This window comes from Lycorma delicatula, chromosome 4 (genome assembly GCF_047948215.1).
Source record: "Lycorma delicatula isolate Av1 chromosome 4, ASM4794821v1, whole genome shotgun sequence".
Taxonomy (NCBI): domain Eukaryota; kingdom Metazoa; phylum Arthropoda; class Insecta; order Hemiptera; family Fulgoridae; genus Lycorma; species Lycorma delicatula.
In genome coordinates, this window is record NC_134458.1 from 107,365,321 (window position 1) to 107,383,639 (window position 18,319).

The 18,319-nt window shown below is 31.0% G+C and overlaps 1 protein-coding gene and 4 non-coding genes across 5 annotated transcripts in view; all 5 read left to right on the top strand.

The window, feature by feature from the left end:
• Positions 1–18,319, top strand: part of LOC142322689 (guanylate cyclase 32E) — an 857,649-nt gene that overhangs the window by 504,276 nt on the left and 335,054 nt on the right. The gene's annotated exons all lie outside the window — the stretch shown is intronic.
• Positions 1,705–1,825, top strand: TRNAL-CAA (transfer RNA leucine (anticodon CAA)). Its single transcript has 2 exons — positions 1,705–1,742; positions 1,780–1,825. It is a non-coding gene; the product is annotated as a tRNA-Leu (tRNA).
• Positions 3,557–3,677, top strand: TRNAL-CAA (transfer RNA leucine (anticodon CAA)). The gene is made up of 2 exons: positions 3,557–3,594; positions 3,632–3,677. It is a non-coding gene; the product is annotated as a tRNA-Leu (tRNA).
• TRNAL-CAA (transfer RNA leucine (anticodon CAA)) lies at positions 6,551–6,671 on the top strand. The gene is made up of 2 exons: positions 6,551–6,588; positions 6,626–6,671. It is a non-coding gene; the product is annotated as a tRNA-Leu (tRNA).
• TRNAL-CAA (transfer RNA leucine (anticodon CAA)) lies at positions 11,398–11,518 on the top strand. The gene is made up of 2 exons: positions 11,398–11,435; positions 11,473–11,518. It is a non-coding gene; the product is annotated as a tRNA-Leu (tRNA).

Here is an 18,319-nt window from a genome sequence, read left to right on the forward strand (position 1 = left end):
TTTTCTTCTACGGAGGGAGAATCCTGTAGGTGTTTTAAAGAGGGTGAAGAAGGATAGAAATTTTTAAAATGATTGTAAATTTTTCCGATTTCCAACTATACTAAACGAGATATTCGCAAAATTACGGCTTGCCAAATGATAAATTTCTAAAAACTTTTTTCGGGTTTTATTTGAATTTCTAATTTTTAGAGGTGCGACGGTGTGTTGCGCAGCGGTTCAACTGAACAGCCATGCCACTGTTACTAAGTGCAATGCGACTCGCTGCATCTGCATCTGAGAGTAGATCTTCTGTGCTGTTAAATACCTAAATTACTCTTGTCATCCATTGGATAGTATTTGTAAATATTAAATTAAAATTCAGTTACACATATGAATGATGGAACAAATCACAAAACGAGGAAAAAAAAGTGGTCCTTGCGTTAATGCGTTAATTTACGTGTTATTTATATATAAAATATATTTTGTGTTATAATTAAATTAAATTACGGATAATTAATAAAAGTAAGAAAATTGTGTGAACATCTTACTGCCTTTTAGGTTAAGGTTATTAAAAAAGTAAAGTTCTACATAGGAAATATGTTTTAACTAATCTGAGAGACGTTCTAGACTAAATTACGGCAAACCATTATGTTAATTTTTTTGAATTTTTCTCTTTCACTTGTTATATTTTTTCTTTCTTATCTATTCTACTCATATTCTAGACCCATTAAATTTCTTTAACTTTTTACATTAGAAAAAAATTTTTGCTGGAATGGAAAGAGGCAACCACCAATTCTCACCCTGCTTTATAATCCTACGTACACACTATCCTCTTTTAGTTATTATTACACAATTGTTTACATAGTTTTGATGAGAAATTTATGTGCATTAAAATATAATTTTACTTGTTATTTATATTTAAAATATATTTTGTGTTAAAATTAAATTAAATTACAAATTAATAAAAGTAAGAAAATTGTGTAAAATTAAATTTTGAAGAAAGATTAAACGATGACTACATCAGATGGCAGAATGGCCGAGTGGTCAAAGGCGTCAGTCTCGAGGATTCATTTCCTTGATTGAGCCTGGTTTTTGGTCCTTACGAGGGCGTGCGTGGGTTCGACTCCCGCTTCTGCCAAATTTTTTTTTTTTTAATTAACTAAACATTTTCTTCTACGTAGGGAGAAACCTATAGGTGTTTGAAAGTGGGTGAAGAAGGATAGAAATTTTAAAAATGATTGTAAATTTTTCCGATGTCCCACTATACTAAACGAGATATTCGCAAAATTACGGCTTGCCAAATGATAAATTTCTAAAAACTTTTTTCGTGTTTTATTTGAATTTTGAATTTTTAGAGGTGCGACGGTGCGTTGCGCAGCGGTTCAACTGAACAGCCATGCCACTGTTACTAAGTGCAATGCGACTCGCTGCATCTGCATCTGAGAGTAGATCTACTGTGCTGTTAAATACTTAATTTACTGTTGTCATCCAATGGATAGTATTTGTAAATATTAAATTAAAATTCAGTTACACATATGAATGATGGAAGAAATGACAAAACGAGGCAAAAAAGTGGTCCTTGCGTTAATGCGTTAATTTACGTGTTATTTATATATAAAATATATTTTGTGTTATAATTAAATTAAATTACGGATAATTAATAAAAGTAAGAAAATTGTGTAAAATTAAATTTTGTAGAATGATTTAACCACGACTACATCAGTTGTCAGAATGGCCGAGTGGTCAAAGGCGCCAGACTCAAGGATTCTTAACCTTATCAGACATCGTCTGAGCCGGGTATTCTGGTCCTCTTACGAGGGCGTGGGTTCCAATCCCACTTCTGGCACAATTTTTTTTTAAGTAACCAATCATTTTTCTTCTACGGAGGGAGAATCCTGTAGGTGTTTTAAAGAGGGTGAAGAAGGATAGAAATTTTTAAAATGATTGTAAATTTTTCCGATTTCCAACTATACTAAACGAGATATTCGCAAAATTACGGCTTGCCAAATGATAAATTTCTAAAAACTTTTTTCGGGTTTTATTTGAATTTCTAATTTTTAGAGGTGCGACGGTGTGTTGCGCAGCGGTGCAACTGAACAGCCATGCCACTGTTACTAAGTGCAATGCGACTCGCTGCATCTGCATCTGAGAGTAGATCTTCTGTGCTGTTAAATACCTAAATTACTCTTGTCATCCATTGGATAGTATTTGTAAATATTAAATTAAAATTCAGTTACACATATGAATGATGGAACAAATCACAAAACGAGGAAAAAAAAGTGGTCCTTGCGTTAATGCGTTAATTTACGTGTTATTTATATATAAAATATATTTTGTGTTATAATTAAATTAAATTACGGATAATTAATAAAAGTAAGAAAATTGTGTGAACATCTTACTGCCTTTTAGGTTAAGGTTATTAAAAAAGTAAAGTTCTACATAGGAAATATGTTTTAACTAATCTGAGAGACGTTCTAGACTAAATTACGGCAAACCATTATGTTAATTTTTTTGAATTTTTCTCTTTCACTTGTTATATTTTTTCTTTCTTATCTATTCTACTCATATTCTAGACCCATTAAATTTCTTTAACTTTTTACATTAGAAAAAAATTTTTGCTGGAATGGAAAGAGGCAACCACCAATTCTCACCCTGCTTTATAATCCTACGTGCACACTATCCTCTTTTAGTTATTATTACACAATTGTTTTACATAGTTTTGATGATAGATTTATGTGCATTAAAATATAATTTTACTTGTTATTTATATTTAAAATATATTTTGTGTTAAAATTAAATTAAATTACAAATTAATAAAAGTAAGAAAATTGTGTAAAATTAAATTTTGAAGAAAGATTAAACGATGACTACATTAGGTGGCAGAATGGCCGAGTGGTCAAAGGCGTCAGTCTCGAGGATTCATTTCCTTGATTGAGCCGGGTTTTTGGTCCTTACGAGGGCGTGCGTGGGTTCGACTCCCGCTTCTGCCAAATTTTTTTTTTTTAATTAACTAAACATTTTCTTCTACGTAGGGAGAAACCTATAGGTGTTTGAAAGGGGGTGAAGAAGGATAGAAATTTTAAAAATGATTGTAAATTTTTCCGATTTCCCACTATACTAAACGAGATATTCGCAAAATTACGGCTTGCCAAATGATAAATTTCTAAAAACTTTTTTCGTGTTTTATTTGAATTTCGAATTTTTAGAGGTGCGACGGTGTGTTGCGCAGCGGTTCAACTGAACAGCCATGCCACTGTTACTAAGTGCAATGCGACTCGCTGCATCTGCATCTGAGAGTAGATCTTCCGTGCTGTTAAATACCTAAATTACTCTTGTCATCCAATGGATAGTATTTGTAAATATTAAATTAAAATTCAGTTACACATATGAATGATGGAAGAAATCACAAAACGAGGAAAAAAAAGTGGTCCTTGCGTTAATGCGTTAATTTACGTGTTATTTATATATAAAATATATTTTGTGTTATAATTAAATTAAATTACGGATAATTAATAAAAGTAAGAAAATTGTGTAAAATTAAATTTTGTAGAATGATTTAACCACGACTACATCAGTTGTCAGAATGGCCGAGTGGTCAAAGGCGCCAGACTCAAGGATTCTTAACCTTATCAGACATCGTCTGAGCCGGGTATTCTGGTCCTCTTACGAGGGCGTGGGTTCCAATCCCACTTCTGGCACAATTTTTTTTTAAGTAACCAATCATTTTTCTTCTACGGAGGGAGAATCCTGTAGGTGTTTTAAAGAGGGTGAAGAAGGATAGAAATTTTTAAAATGATTGTAAATTTTTCCGATTTCCAACTATACTAAACGAGAAATTCGCAAAATTACGGCTTGCCAAATGATAAATTTCTAAAAACTTTTTTCGGGTTTTATTTGAATTTCTAATTTTTAGAGGTGCGACGGTGTGTTGCGCAGCGGTGCAACTGAACAGCCATGCCACTGTTACTAAGTGCAATGCGACTCGCTGCATCTGCATCTGAGAGTAGATCTTCTGTGCTGTTAAATACCTAAATTACTCTTGTCATCCATTGGATAGTATTTGTAAATATTAAATTAAAATTCAGTTACACATATGAATGATGGAACAAATCACAAAACGAGGAAAAAAAAGTGGTCCTTGCGTTAATGCGTTAATTTACGTGTTATTTATATATAAAATATATTTTGTGTTATAATTAAATTAAATTACGGATAATTAATAAAAGTAAGAAAATTGTGTGAACATCTTACTGCCTTTTAGGTTAAGGTTATTAAAAAAGTAAAGTTCTACATAGGAAATATGTTTTAACTAATCTGAGAGACGTTCTAGACTAAATTACGGCAAACCATTATGTTAATTTTTTTGAATTTTTCTCTTTCACTTGTTATATTTTTTCTTTCTTATCTATTCTACTCATATTCTAGACCCATTAAATTTCTTTAACTTTTTACATTAGAAAAAAATTTTTGCTGGAATGGAAAGAGGCAACCACCAATTCTCACCCTGCTTTATAATCCTACGTGCACACTATCCTCTTTTAGTTATTATTACACAATTGTTTTACATAGTTTTGATGATAGATTTATGTGCATTAAAATATAATTTTACTTGTTATTTATATTTAAAATATATTTTGTGTTAAAATTAAATTAAATTACAAATTAATAAAAGTAAGAAAATTGTGTAAAATTAAATTTTGAAGAAAGATTAAACGATGACTACATTAGGTGGCAGAATGGCCGAGTGGTCAAAGGCGTCAGTCTCGAGGATTCATTTCCTTGATTGAGCCGGGTTTTTGGTCCTTACGAGGGCGTGCGTGGGTTCGACTCCCGCTTCTGCCAAATTTTTTTTTTTTAATTAACTAAACATTTTCTTCTACGTAGGGAGAAACCTATAGGTGTTTGAAAGGGGGTGAAGAAGGATAGAAATTTTAAAAATGATTGTAAATTTTTCCGATTTCCCACTATACTAAACGAGATATTCGCAAAATTACGGCTTGCCAAATGATAAATTTCTAAAAACTTTTTTCGTGTTTTATTTGAATTTCGAATTTTTAGAGGTGCGACGGTGTGTTGCGCAGCGGTTCAACTGAACAGCCATGCCACTGTTACTAAGTGCAATGCGACTCGCTGCATCTGCATCTGAGAGTAGATCTTCCGTGCTGTTAAATACCTAAATTACTCTTGTCATCCAATGGATAGTATTTGTAAATATTAAATTAAAATTCAGTTACACATATGAATGATGGAAGAAATCACAAAACGAGGAAAAAAAAGTGGTCCTTGCGTTAATGCGTTAATTTACGTGTTATTTATATATAAAATATATTTTGTGTTATAATAAAATTAAATTACGGATAATTAATAAAAGTAAGAAAATTGTGTGAACATCTTACTGCCTTTTAGGTTAAGATTATTAAAAAATTAAAGTTCTACATCGGAAATATATTTTAACTAATCTGAGAGCCGTTTTAGACTAAATTACGGCAACCCATTATGTTAATTTATTGAATTTTTCGATTTTACTTGTTATATTTTTCTTTCTAATCTATTCTACTCATATTCTAGACCCATTAAATTTCTTTAACTTTTTACATTAGAAAAAAATTTTTGCTGGAATGGAAAGAGGAAACCACCAATTCCCACCCTGCTTTATAATCCTACGTACACACTATCCTCTTTTAGTTATTATTACACAATTGTTTACATAGTTTTGATGATAAATTTATGTGCATTAAAATATAATTTTACTTGTTATTTATATTTAAAATATATTTTGTGTTAAAATTAAATTAAATTACAAATTAATAAAAGTAAGAAAATTGTGTAAAATTAAATTTTGTAGAAAGATTAAACGATGACTACATCAGATGGCAGAATGGCCGAGTGGTCAAAGGCGTCAGTCTCGAGGATTCATTTCCTTGATTGAGCCTGGTTTTTGGTCCTTACGAGGGCGTGCGTGGGTTCGACTCCCGCTTCTGCCAAATTTTTTTTTTTTTAATTAACTAAACATTTTCTTCTACGTAGGGAGAAACCTATAGAGGTTTGAAAGGGGGTGAAGATGGGTAGAAATTTTAAAAATGATTGTAATTTTTTCCGATTTCCCACTATACTTAACGAGATATTCGCAAAATTACGGCTTGCCAAATGATAAATTTCTAAAAACTTTTTTCGTGTTTTATTTGAATTTCGAATTTTTAGAGGTGCGACGGTGCGTTGCGCAGCGGTTCAACTGAACAGCTATGCCACTGTTACTAAGTGCAATGCGACTCGCTGCATCTGCATCTGAGAGTAGATCTACTGTGCTGTTAAATACTTAATTTACTGTTGTCATCCAATGGATAGTATTTGTAAATATTAAATTAAAATTCAGTTACACATATGAATGATGGAAGAAATGACAAAACGAGGCAAAAAAGTGGTCCTTGCGTTAATGCGTTAATTTACGTGTTATTTATATATAAAATATATTTTGTGTTATAATTAAATTAAATTACGGATAATTAATAAAAGTAAGAAAATTGTGTAAAATTAAATTTTGTAGAATGATTTAACCACGACTACATCAGTTGTCAGAATGGCCGAGTGGTCAAAGGCGCCAGACTCAAGGATTCTTAACCTTATCAGACATCGTCTGAGCCGGGTATTCTGGTCCTCTTACGAGGGCGTGGGTTCCAATCCCACTTCTGGCACAATTTTTTTTTTAAGTAACCAATCATTTTTCTTCTACGGAGGGAGAATCCTGTAGGTGTTTTAAAGAGGGTGAAGAAGGATAGAAATTTTTAAAATGATTGTAAATTTTTCCGATTTCCAACTATACTAAACGAGATATTCGCAAAATTACGGCTTGCCAAATGATAAATTTCTAAAAACTTTTTTCGGGTTTTATTTGAATTTCTAATTTTTAGAGGTGCGACGGTGTGTTGCGCAGCGGTTCAACTGAACAGCCATGCCACTGTTACTAAGTGCAATGCGACTCGCTGCATCTGCATCTGAGAGTAGATCTTCTGTGCTGTTAAATACCTAAATTACTCTTGTCATCCATTGGATAGTATTTGTAAATATTAAATTAAAATTCAGTTACACATATGAATGATGGAACAAATCACAAAACGAGGAAAAAAAAGTGGTCCTTGCGTTAATGCGTTAATTTACGTGTTATTTATATATAAAATATATTTTGTGTTATAATTAAATTAAATTACGGATAATTAATAAAAGTAAGAAAATTGTGTGAACATCTTACTGCCTTTTAGGTTAAGGTTATTAAAAAAGTAAAGTTCTACATAGGAAATATGTTTTAACTAATCTGAGAGACGTTCTAGACTAAATTACGGCAAACCATTATGTTAATTTTTTTGAATTTTTCTCTTTCACTTGTTATATTTTTTCTTTCTTATCTATTCTACTCATATTCTAGACCCATTAAATTTCTTTAACTTTTTACATTAGAAAAAAATTTTTGCTGGAATGGAAAGAGGCAACCACCAATTCTCACCCTGCTTTATAATCCTACGTACACACTATCCTCTTTTAGTTATTATTACACAATTGTTTACATAGTTTTGATGAGAAATTTATGTGCATTAAAATATAATTTTACTTGTTATTTATATTTAAAATATATTTTGTGTTAAAATTAAATTAAATTACAAATTAATAAAAGTAAGAAAATTGTGTAAAATTAAATTTTGAAGAAAGATTAAACGATGACTACATCAGATGGCAGAATGGCCGAGTGGTCAAAGGCGTCAGTCTCGAGGATTCATTTCCTTGATTGAGCCTGGTTTTTGGTCCTTACGAGGGCGTGCGTGGGTTCGACTCCCGCTTCTGCCAAATTTTTTTTTTTTTAATTAACTAAACATTTTCTTCTACGTAGGGAGAAACCTATAGGTGTTTGAAAGTGGGTGAAGAAGGATAGAAATTTTAAAAATGATTGTAAATTTTTCCGATGTCCCACTATACTAAACGAGATATTCGCAAAATTACGGCTTGCCAAATGATAAATTTCTAAAAACTTTTTTCGTGTTTTATTTGAATTTTGAATTTTTAGAGGTGCGACGGTGCGTTGCGCAGCGGTTCAACTGAACAGCCATGCCACTGTTACTAAGTGCAATGCGACTCGCTGCATCTGCATCTGAGAGTAGATCTACTGTGCTGTTAAATACTTAATTTACTGTTGTCATCCAATGGATAGTATTTGTAAATATTAAATTAAAATTCAGTTACACATATGAATGATGGAAGAAATGACAAAACGAGGCAAAAAAGTGGTCCTTGCGTTAATGCGTTAATTTACGTGTAATTTATATATAAAATATATTTTGTGTTAAAATTAAATTAAATTACGGATAATTAATAAAAGTAAGAAAATTGTGTAAAATTAAATTTTGTAGAATGATTTAACCACGACTACATCAGTTGTCAGAATGGCCGGGTGGTCAAAGGCGCCAGACTCAAGGATTCTTAACCTTATCAGACATCGTCTGAGCCGGGTATTCTGGTCCTCTTACGAAGGGCGTGGGTTCCAATCCCACTTCTGGCACAATTTTTTTTTAAGTAACCAATCATTTTTCTTCTACGGAGGGAGAATCCTGTAGGTGTTTTAAAGAGGGTGAAGAAGGATAGAAATTTTTAAAATGATTGTAAATTTTTCCGATTTCCAACTATACTAAACGAGATATTCGCAAAATTACGGCTTGCCAAATGATAAATTTCTAAAAACTTTTTTCGGGTTTTATTTGAATTTCTAATTTTTAGAGGTGCGACGTTGTGTTGCGCAGCGGCTCAACTGAACAGCCATGCCACCGTTGCTAAGTCCAATGCGACTCGCTGCATCTGCATCTGAGAGTAGATCTTCTGTGCTGTTAAATACCAAAATTACTCTTGTCATCCAATGGATAGTATTTGTAAATATTAAATTAAAATTCAGTTACACATATGAATGATGGAAGAAATCACAAAACGAGGAAAAAAAAGTGGTCCTTGCGTTAATGCGTTAATTTACGTGTTATTTATATATAAAATATATTTTGTGTTATAATAAAATTAAATTACGTATAATTAATAAATGTAAGAAAATTGTGTGAACATCTTACTGCCTTTTAGGTTAAGATTATTAAAAAATTAAAGTTCTACATCGGAAATATATTTTAACTAATCTGAGAGCCGTTTTAGTCTAAATTACGGCAACCCATTATGTTAATTTATTGAATTTTTCGATTTTACTTGTTATATTTTTTCTTTCTTATCTATTCTACTCATATTCTAGACCCATTAAATTTCTTTAACTTTTTACATTAGAAAAAAATTTTTGCTGGAATGGAAAGAGGCAACCACCAATTCTCACCCTGCTTTATAATCCTACGTGCACACTATCCTCTTTTAGTTATTATTACACAATTGTTTTACATAGTTTTGATGATAAATTTATGTGCATTAAAATATAATTTTACTTGTTATTTATATTTAAAATATATTTTGTGTTAAAATTAAATTAAATTACAAATTAATAAAAGTAAGAAAGTTGTGTAAAATTAAATTTTGAAGAAAGATTAAACGATGACTACATCAGGTGGCAGAATGGCCGAGTGGTCAAAGGCGTCAGTCTTGAGGATTCATTTCCTTGATTGAGCCGGGTTTTTGGTCCTTACGAGGGCGTGCGTGGGTTCGACTCCCGCTTCTGCCAAATTTTTTTTTTTTTAATTAACTAAACATTTTCTTCTACGTAGGGAGAAACCTATAGGTGTTTGAAAGGGGGTGAAGAAGGATAGAAATTTTAAAAATGATTATAAATTTTTCCGATTTCTTACTATACTAAACGAGATATTCGCAAAATTACGGCTTGCCAAATGATAAATTTCTAAAAACTTTTTTCGTGTTTTATTTGAATTTCGAATTTTTAGAGGTGCGACGGTGCGTTGCGCAGCGGTTCAACTGAACAGCCATCCCACTGTTACTATGTGCAATGCGACTCGCTGCATCTGCATCTGAGAGTAGAACTTCTGTGCTGTTAAATACCTAAATTACTCTTGTCATCCAATGGATAGTATTTGTAAATATTAAATTAAAATTCAGTTACACATATGAATGATGGAAGAAATCACAAAACGAGGAAAAAAAAGTGGTCCTTGCGTTAATGCGTTAATTTACGTGTTATTTATATATAAAATATATTTTGTGTTATAATAAAATTAAATTACGGATAATTAATAAAAGTAAGAAAATTGTGTGAACATCTTACTGCCTTTTAGGTTAAGATTATTAAAAAATTAAAGTTCTACATCGGAAATATATTTTAACTAATCTGAGAGCCGTTTTAGACTAAATTACGGCAACCCATTATGTTAATTTATTGAATTTTTCGATTTTACTTGTTATATTTTTCTTTCTAATCAATTCTACTCATATTCTAGACCCATTAAATTTCTTTAACTTTTTACATTAGAAAAAAATTTTTGCTGGAATGGAAAGAGGAAACCACCAATTCCCACCCTGCTTTATAATCCTACGTACACACTATCCTCTTTTAGTTATTATTACACAATTGTTTACATAGTTTTGATGAGAAATTTATGTGCATTAAAATATAATTTTACTTGTTATTTATATTTAAAATATATTTTGTGTTAAAATTAAATTAAATTACAAATTAATAAAAGTAAGAAAATTGTGTAAAATAAAATTTTGTAGAAAGATTAAACGATGACTACATCAGATGGCAGAATGGCCGAGTGGTCAAAGGCGTCAGTCTCGAGGATTCATTTCCTTGATTGAGCCTGGTTTTTGGTCCTTACGAGGGCGTGCGTGGGTTCGACTCCCGCTTCTGCCAAATTTTTTTTTTTTTAATTAACTAAACATTTTCTTCTACGTAGGGAGAAACCTATAGGTGTTTGAAAGGGGGTGAAGAAGGGTACAAATTTTAAAAATGATTGTAAATTTTTCCGATTTCCCACTATACTAAACGAGATATTCGCAAAATTACGGCTTGCCAAATGATAAATTTCTAAAAACTTTTTTCGTGTTTTATTTGAATTTCGAATTTTTAGAGGTGCGACGGTGTGTTGCGCAGCGGTTCAACTGAACAGCCATGCCACTGTTACTAAGTGCAATGCGACTCGCTGCATCTGCATCTGAGAGTAGATCTACTGTGCTGTTAAATACTTAATTTACTGTTGTCATCCAATGGATAGTATTTGTAAATATTAAATTAAAATTCAGTTACACATATGAATGATGGAAAAAATGACAAAACGAGGCAAAAAAGTGGTCCTTGCGTTAATGCGTTAATTTACGTGTTATTTATATATAAAATATATTTTGTGTTAAAATTAAATTAAATTACGGATAATTAATAAAAGTAAGAAAATTGTGTAAAATTAAATTTTGTAGAATGATTTAACCACGACTACATCAGTTGTCAGAATGGCCGAGTGGTCAAAGGCGCCAGACTCAAGGATTCTTAACCTTATCAGACATCGTCTGAGCCGGGTATTCTGGTCCTCTTACGAGGGCGTGGGTTCCAATCCCACTTCTGGCACAATTTTTTTTTAAGTAACCAATCATTTTTCTTCTACGGAGGGAGAATCCTGTAGGTGTTTTAAAGAGGGTGAAGAAGGATAGAAATTTTTAAAAAGATTGTAAATTTTTCCGATTTCCAACTATACTAAACGAGATATTCGCAAAATTACGGCTTGCCAAATGATAAATTTCTAAAAACTTTTTTCGTGTTTTATTTGAATTTCGAATTTTTAGAGTTGCGACGGTGTGTTGCGCAGCGGTTCAACTGAACAGCCATGCCACTGTTACTAAGTGCAATGCGACTCGCTGCATCTGCATCTGAGAGTAGATCTTCTGTGCTGTTAAATACCTAAATTACTCTTGTCATCCAATGGATAGTATTTGTAAATATTAAATTAAAATTCAGTTACACATATGAATGATGGAAGAAATCACAAAACGAGGAAAAAAAAGTGGTCCTTGCGTTAATGCGTTAATTTACGTGTTATTTATATATAAAATATATTTTGTGTTATAATTAAATTAAATTACGGATAATTAATAAATGTAAGAAAATTGTGTGAACATCTTACTGCCTTTTAGGTTAAGATTATTAAAAAATTAAAGTTCTACATCGGAAATATATTTTAACTAATCTGAGAGCCGTTTTAGACTAAATTACGGCAACCCATTATGTTAATTTATTGAATTTTTCGATTTTACTTGTTATATTTTTCTTTCTAATCTATTCTACTCATATTCTAAACCCATTAAATTTCTTTAACTTTTTACATTAGAAAAAAATTTTTGCTGGAATGGAAAGAGGAAACCACCAATTCCCACCCTGCTTTATAATCCTACGTACACACTATCCTCTTTTAGTTATTATTACACAATTGTTTTACATAGTTTTGATGATAAATTTATGTGCATTAAAATATAATTTTACTTGTTATTTATATTTAAAATATATTTTGTGTTAAAATTAAATTAAATTACAAATTAATAAAAGTAAGAAAATTGTGTATAATTAAATTTTGTAGAAAGATTAAACGATGACTACATCAGATGGCAGAATGGCCGAGTGGCCAAAGGCGTCAGTCTCGAGGATTCATTTCCTTGATTGAGCCGGGTTTTTGGTCCTTACGAGGGCGTGCGTGGGTTCGACTCCCGCTTCTGCCAAATTTTTTTTTTTTTAATTAACTAAACATTTTCTTCTACGTAGGGAGAAACCTATAGGTGTTTGAAAGGTGGTGAAGAAGGATAGAAATTTTAGAAATGATTGTAAATTTTTCCGATTTCCCACTATACTAAACGAGATATTCGCAAAATTACGGCTTGCCAAATGATAAATTTCTAAAAACTTTTTTCGTGTTTTATTTGAATTTCGAATTTTTAGAGGTGCGACTGTGTGTTGCGCAGCGGTTCAACTGAACAGCCATGCCACTGTTACTAAGTGCAATGCGACTCGCTGCATCTGCATCTGAGAGTAGATCTTCTGTGCTGTTAAATACCTAAATTACTCTTGTCATCCAATGGATAGTATTTGTAAATATTAAATTAAAATTCAGTTACACATATGAATGATGGAAGAAATCACAAAACGAGGAAAAAAAAGTGGTCCTTGCGTTAATGCGTTAATTTACGTGTTATTTATATATAAAATATATTTTGTGTTATAATTAAATTAAATTACGGATAATTAATAAAAGTAAGAAAATTGTGTGAACATCTTACTGCCTTTTAGGTTAAGATTATTAAAAAATTAAAGTTCTACATAGGAAATATATTTAACTAATCTGAGAGACGTTTTACACTAAATTACGGCAAACCATTATGTTAATTTTTTTGAATTTTTCTCTTTCACTTGTTATATTTTTTCTTTTTTATCTATTCTATTCATATTCTAGACCCATTAAATTTCTTTAACTTTTTACATTAGAAAAAAATTTTTGCTGGAATGGAAAGAGGAAACCACCAATTCCCACCCTGCTTTATAATCTTACGTACACACTATCCTCTTTTAGTTATTATTACACAATTGTTTTACATAGTTTTGATGATAAATTTATGTGCATTAAAATATAATTTTACTTGTTATTTATATTTAAAATATATTTTGTGTTAAAATTAAATTAAATTACAAATTAATAAAAGTAAGAAAATTGTGTAAAATAAAATTTTGTAGAAAGATTAAACGATGACTACATCAGATGGCAGAATGGCCGAGTGGTCAAAGGCGTCAGTCTCGAGGATTCATTTCCTTGATTGAGCCTGGTTTTTGGTCCTTACGAGGGCGTGCGTGGGTTCGACTCCCGCTTCTGCCAAATTTTTTTTTTTTTAATTAACTAAACATTTTCTTCTACGTAGGGAGAAACCTATAGGTGTTTGAAAGGGGGTGAAGAAGGATAGAAATTTTAAAAATGATTGTAAATTTTTCCGATTTCCCACTATACTAAACGAGATATTCGCAAAATTACGGCTTGCCAAATGATAAATTTGTAAAAACTTTTTTCGTGTTTTATTAGAATTTCGAATTTTTAAGAGGTGCGACGGTGCGTTGCGCAGCGGTTCAACTGAACAGCCATGCCACTGCTACTAAGTGCACTGCGACTCGCTGCATCTGCATCTGAGAGTAGATCTACTGTGCTGTTAAATACTTAATTTACTGTTGTCATCCAATGGATAGTATTTGTAAATATTAAATTAAAATTCAGTTACACATATGAATGATGGAAGAAATGACAAAACGAGGCAAAAAAGTGGTCCTTGCGTTAATGCGTTAATTTACGTGTTATTTTTATATAAAATATATTTTGTGTTATAATTAAATTAAATTACGGATAATTAATAAAAGTAAGAAAATTGTGTGAACATCTTACTGCCTTTTAGGTTAAGATTATTAAAAAATTAAAGTTCTACATAGGAAATATGTTTTAACTAATCTGAGAGACGTTTTAGACTAAATTACGGCAAACCATTATGTTAATTTTTTTGAATTTTTCTCTTTCACTTGTTATATTTTTTCTTTCTTATCTATTCTACTCATATTCTAGACCCATTAAATTTCTTTAACTTTTTACATTAGAAAAAAATTTTTGCTGGAATGGAAAGAGGAAACCACCAATTCTCACCCTGCTTTATAATCCTACGTGCACACTATCCTCTTTTAGTTATTATTACACAATTGTTTTACATAGTTTTGATGATAAATTTATGTGCATTAAAATATAATTTTACTTGTTATTTGTATTTAAAATATATTTTGTGTTAAAATTAAATTAAATTACAAATTAATAAAAGTAAGAAAATTGTGTAAAATTAAATTTTGTAAAAAGATTAAACGATGACTACGTCAGATGGCAGAATAGCTGAGTGGTCAAAGGCGTCAGTCTCAAGGATTCCTTTACCTTGATTGAGCCGGGTTTTTGGTCCTCACGAGGGCGTGCGTGGGTTCGACTCCCGCTTCTGCCAAATTTATTTTTTTTTAATTAACTAAACATTTTCTTCTACGTAAGGGGGAGAAACCTATAGGTGTTTGAAAGGGGGTGAAGAAGGATAGAAATTTTAAAAATGATTGTAAATTTTTCCGATTTCCCACTATACTAAACGAGATATTCGCAAAATTACGGCTTGCCAAATGATAAATTTGTAAAAACTTTTTTCGTGTTTTATTTGAATTTCGAATTTTTAGAGGTGCGACGGTGTGTTGCGCAGCGGTTCAACTGAACAGCCATGCCACTGTTACTAACTGCAATGCGACTCGCTGCATCTGCATCTGAGAGTAGATCTACTGTGCTGTTAAATACTTAATTTACTGTTGTCATCCAATGGATAGTATTTGTAAATATTAAATTAAAATTCAGTTACACATATGAATGATGGAAGAAATGACAAAACGAGGCAAAAAAGTGGTCCTTGCGTTAATGCGTTAATTTACGTGTTATTTATATATAAAATATATTTTGTGTTATAATTAAATTAAATTACGGATAATTAATAAAAGTAAGAAAATTGTGTGAACATCTTACTGCCTTTTAGGTTAAGATTATTAAAAAATTAAAGTTCTACATAGGAAATATGTTTTAACTAATCTGAGAGACGTTTTAGACTAAATTACGGCAAACCATTATGTTAATTTTTTTGAATTTTTCTCTTTCACTTGTTATATTTTTTCTTTCTTATCTATTCTACTCATATTCTAGACCCATTAAATTTCTTTAACTTTTTACATTAGAAAAAAATTTTTGCTGGAATGGAAAGAGGAAACCACCAATTCTCACCCTGCTTTATAATCCTACGTGCACACTATCCTCTTTTAGTTATTATTACACATCTGTTTTACATAGTTTTGATGATAAATTTATGTGCATTAAAATATAATTTTACTTGTTATTTATATTTAAAATATATTTTGTGTTAAAATTAAATAAAATTACAAATTAATAAAAGTAAGAAAATTGTGTAAAATTAAATTTTGAAGAAAGATTAAACGATGACTACATCAGGTGGCAGAATGGCCGAGTGGTCAAAGGCGTCAGTCTCGAGGATTCATTTCCTTGATTGAGCCGGGTTTTTGGTCCTTACGAGGGCGTGCGTGGGTTCGACTCCCGCTTCTGCCAAATTTTTTTTTTTTTACTTAACTAAACATTTTCTTCTACGTAGGGAGAAACCTATATATAGGTGTTTGAAAGGGGGTGAAGAAGAATAGAAATTTTAAAAATGATTGTAAATTTTTCCGATTTCCCACTATACTAAACAAGATATTCGCAAAATTACGGCTTGCCAAATGATAAATTTGTAAAAACTTTTTTCGTGTTTTATTTGAATTTCGAATTTTTAGAGGTGCGACGGTGCGTTGCGCAGCGGTTCAACTGAACAGCTATGCCACTGTTACTAAGTGCAATGCGACTCGCTGCATCTGCATCTGAGAGTAGATCTACTGTGCTGTTAAATACTTAATTTACTGTTGTCATCCAATGGATAGTATTTGTAAATATTAAATTAAAATTCAGTTACACATATGAATGATGGAAGAAATGACAAAACGAGGCAAAAAAGTGGTCCTTGCGTTAATGCGTTAATTTACGTGTTATTTATATATAAAATATATTTTGTGTTATAATTAAATTAAATTACGGATAATTAATAAAAGTAAGAAAATTGTGTGAACATCTTACTGCCTTTTAGGTTAAGATTATTAAAAAATTAAAGTTCTACATAGGAAATATGTTTTAACTAATCTGAGAGACGTTTTAGACTAAATTACGGCAAACCATTATGTTAATTTTTTTGAATTTTTCTCTTTCACTTGTTATATTTTTTCTTTCTTATCTATTCTACTCATATTCTAGACCCATTAAATTTCTTTAACTTTTTACATTAGAAAAAAATTTTTGCTGGAATGGAAAGAGGAAACCACCAATTCTCACCCTGCTTTATAATCCTACGTGCACACTATCCTCTTTTAGTTATTATTACACAATTGTTTTACATAGGTTTGATGATAAATTTATGTGCATTAAAATATAATTTTACTTGTTATTTGTATTTAAAATATATTTTGTGTTAAAATTAAATTAAATTACAAATTAATAAAAGTAAGAAAATTGTGTAAAATTAGATTTTGTAAAAAGATTAAACGATGACTACATCAGATGGCAGAATAGCTGAATGGTCAAAGGCGTCAGTCTCAAGGATTCCTTTACCTTGATTGAGCCGGGTTTTTGGTCCTCACGAGGGCGTGCGTGGGTTCGACTCCCGCTTCTGCCAAATTTTTTTTTTTTTAATTAACTAAACATTTTCTTCTACGTAAGGGGGAGAAACCTATAGGTGTTTGAAAGGGGGTGAAGAAGGATAGAAATTTTAAAAATGGTTGTAAATTTTTCCGATTTCCCACTATACTAAACGAGATATTCGCAAAATTACGGCTTGCCAAATGATAAATTTCTAAAAACTTTTTTCGTGTTTTATTTGAATTTCGAATTTTTAGAGGTGCGACGGTGTGTTGCGCAGCGGTTCAACTGAACAGCCATGCCACTGTTACTAACTGCAATGCGACTCGCTGCATCTGCATCTGAGAGTAGATCTTCTGTGCTGTTAAATACCTAAATTACTCTTGTCATCCAATGGATAGTATTTGTAAATATTAAATTAAAATTCAGTTACACATATGAATGATGGAAGAAATCACAAAACGAGGAAAAAAAAGTGGTCCTTGCGTTAATGCGTTAATTTACGTGTTATTTATATATTAAATATATTTTGTGTTATAATAAAATTAAATTACGGATAATTAATAAATGTAAGAAAATTGTGTGAACATCTTACTGCCTTTTAGGTTAAGATTATTAAAAAATTAAAGTTCTACATCGGAAATATATTTTAACTAATCTGAGAGCCGTTTTAGACTAAATTACGGCAACCCATTATGTTAATTTATTGAATTTTTCGATTTTACTTGTTATATTTTTCTTTCTAATCTATTCTACTCATATTCTAGACCCATTAAATTTCTTTAACTTTTTACATTAGAAAAAAATTTTTGCTGGAATGGAAAGAGGAAACCACCAATTCCCACCCTGCTTTATGATCCTACGTACACACTATCCTCTTTTAGTTATTATTACACAATTGTTTTACATAGTTTTGATGATAAATTTATGTGCATTAAAATATAATTTTACTTGTAATTTATATTTAAAATATATTTTGTGTTAAAATTAAATTAAATTACAAATTAATAAAAGTAAGAAAATTGTGTAAAATTAAATTTTGTAGAATGATTAAACGATGACTACATCAGATGGCAGAATGGCCGAGTGGTCAAAGGCGTCAGTCT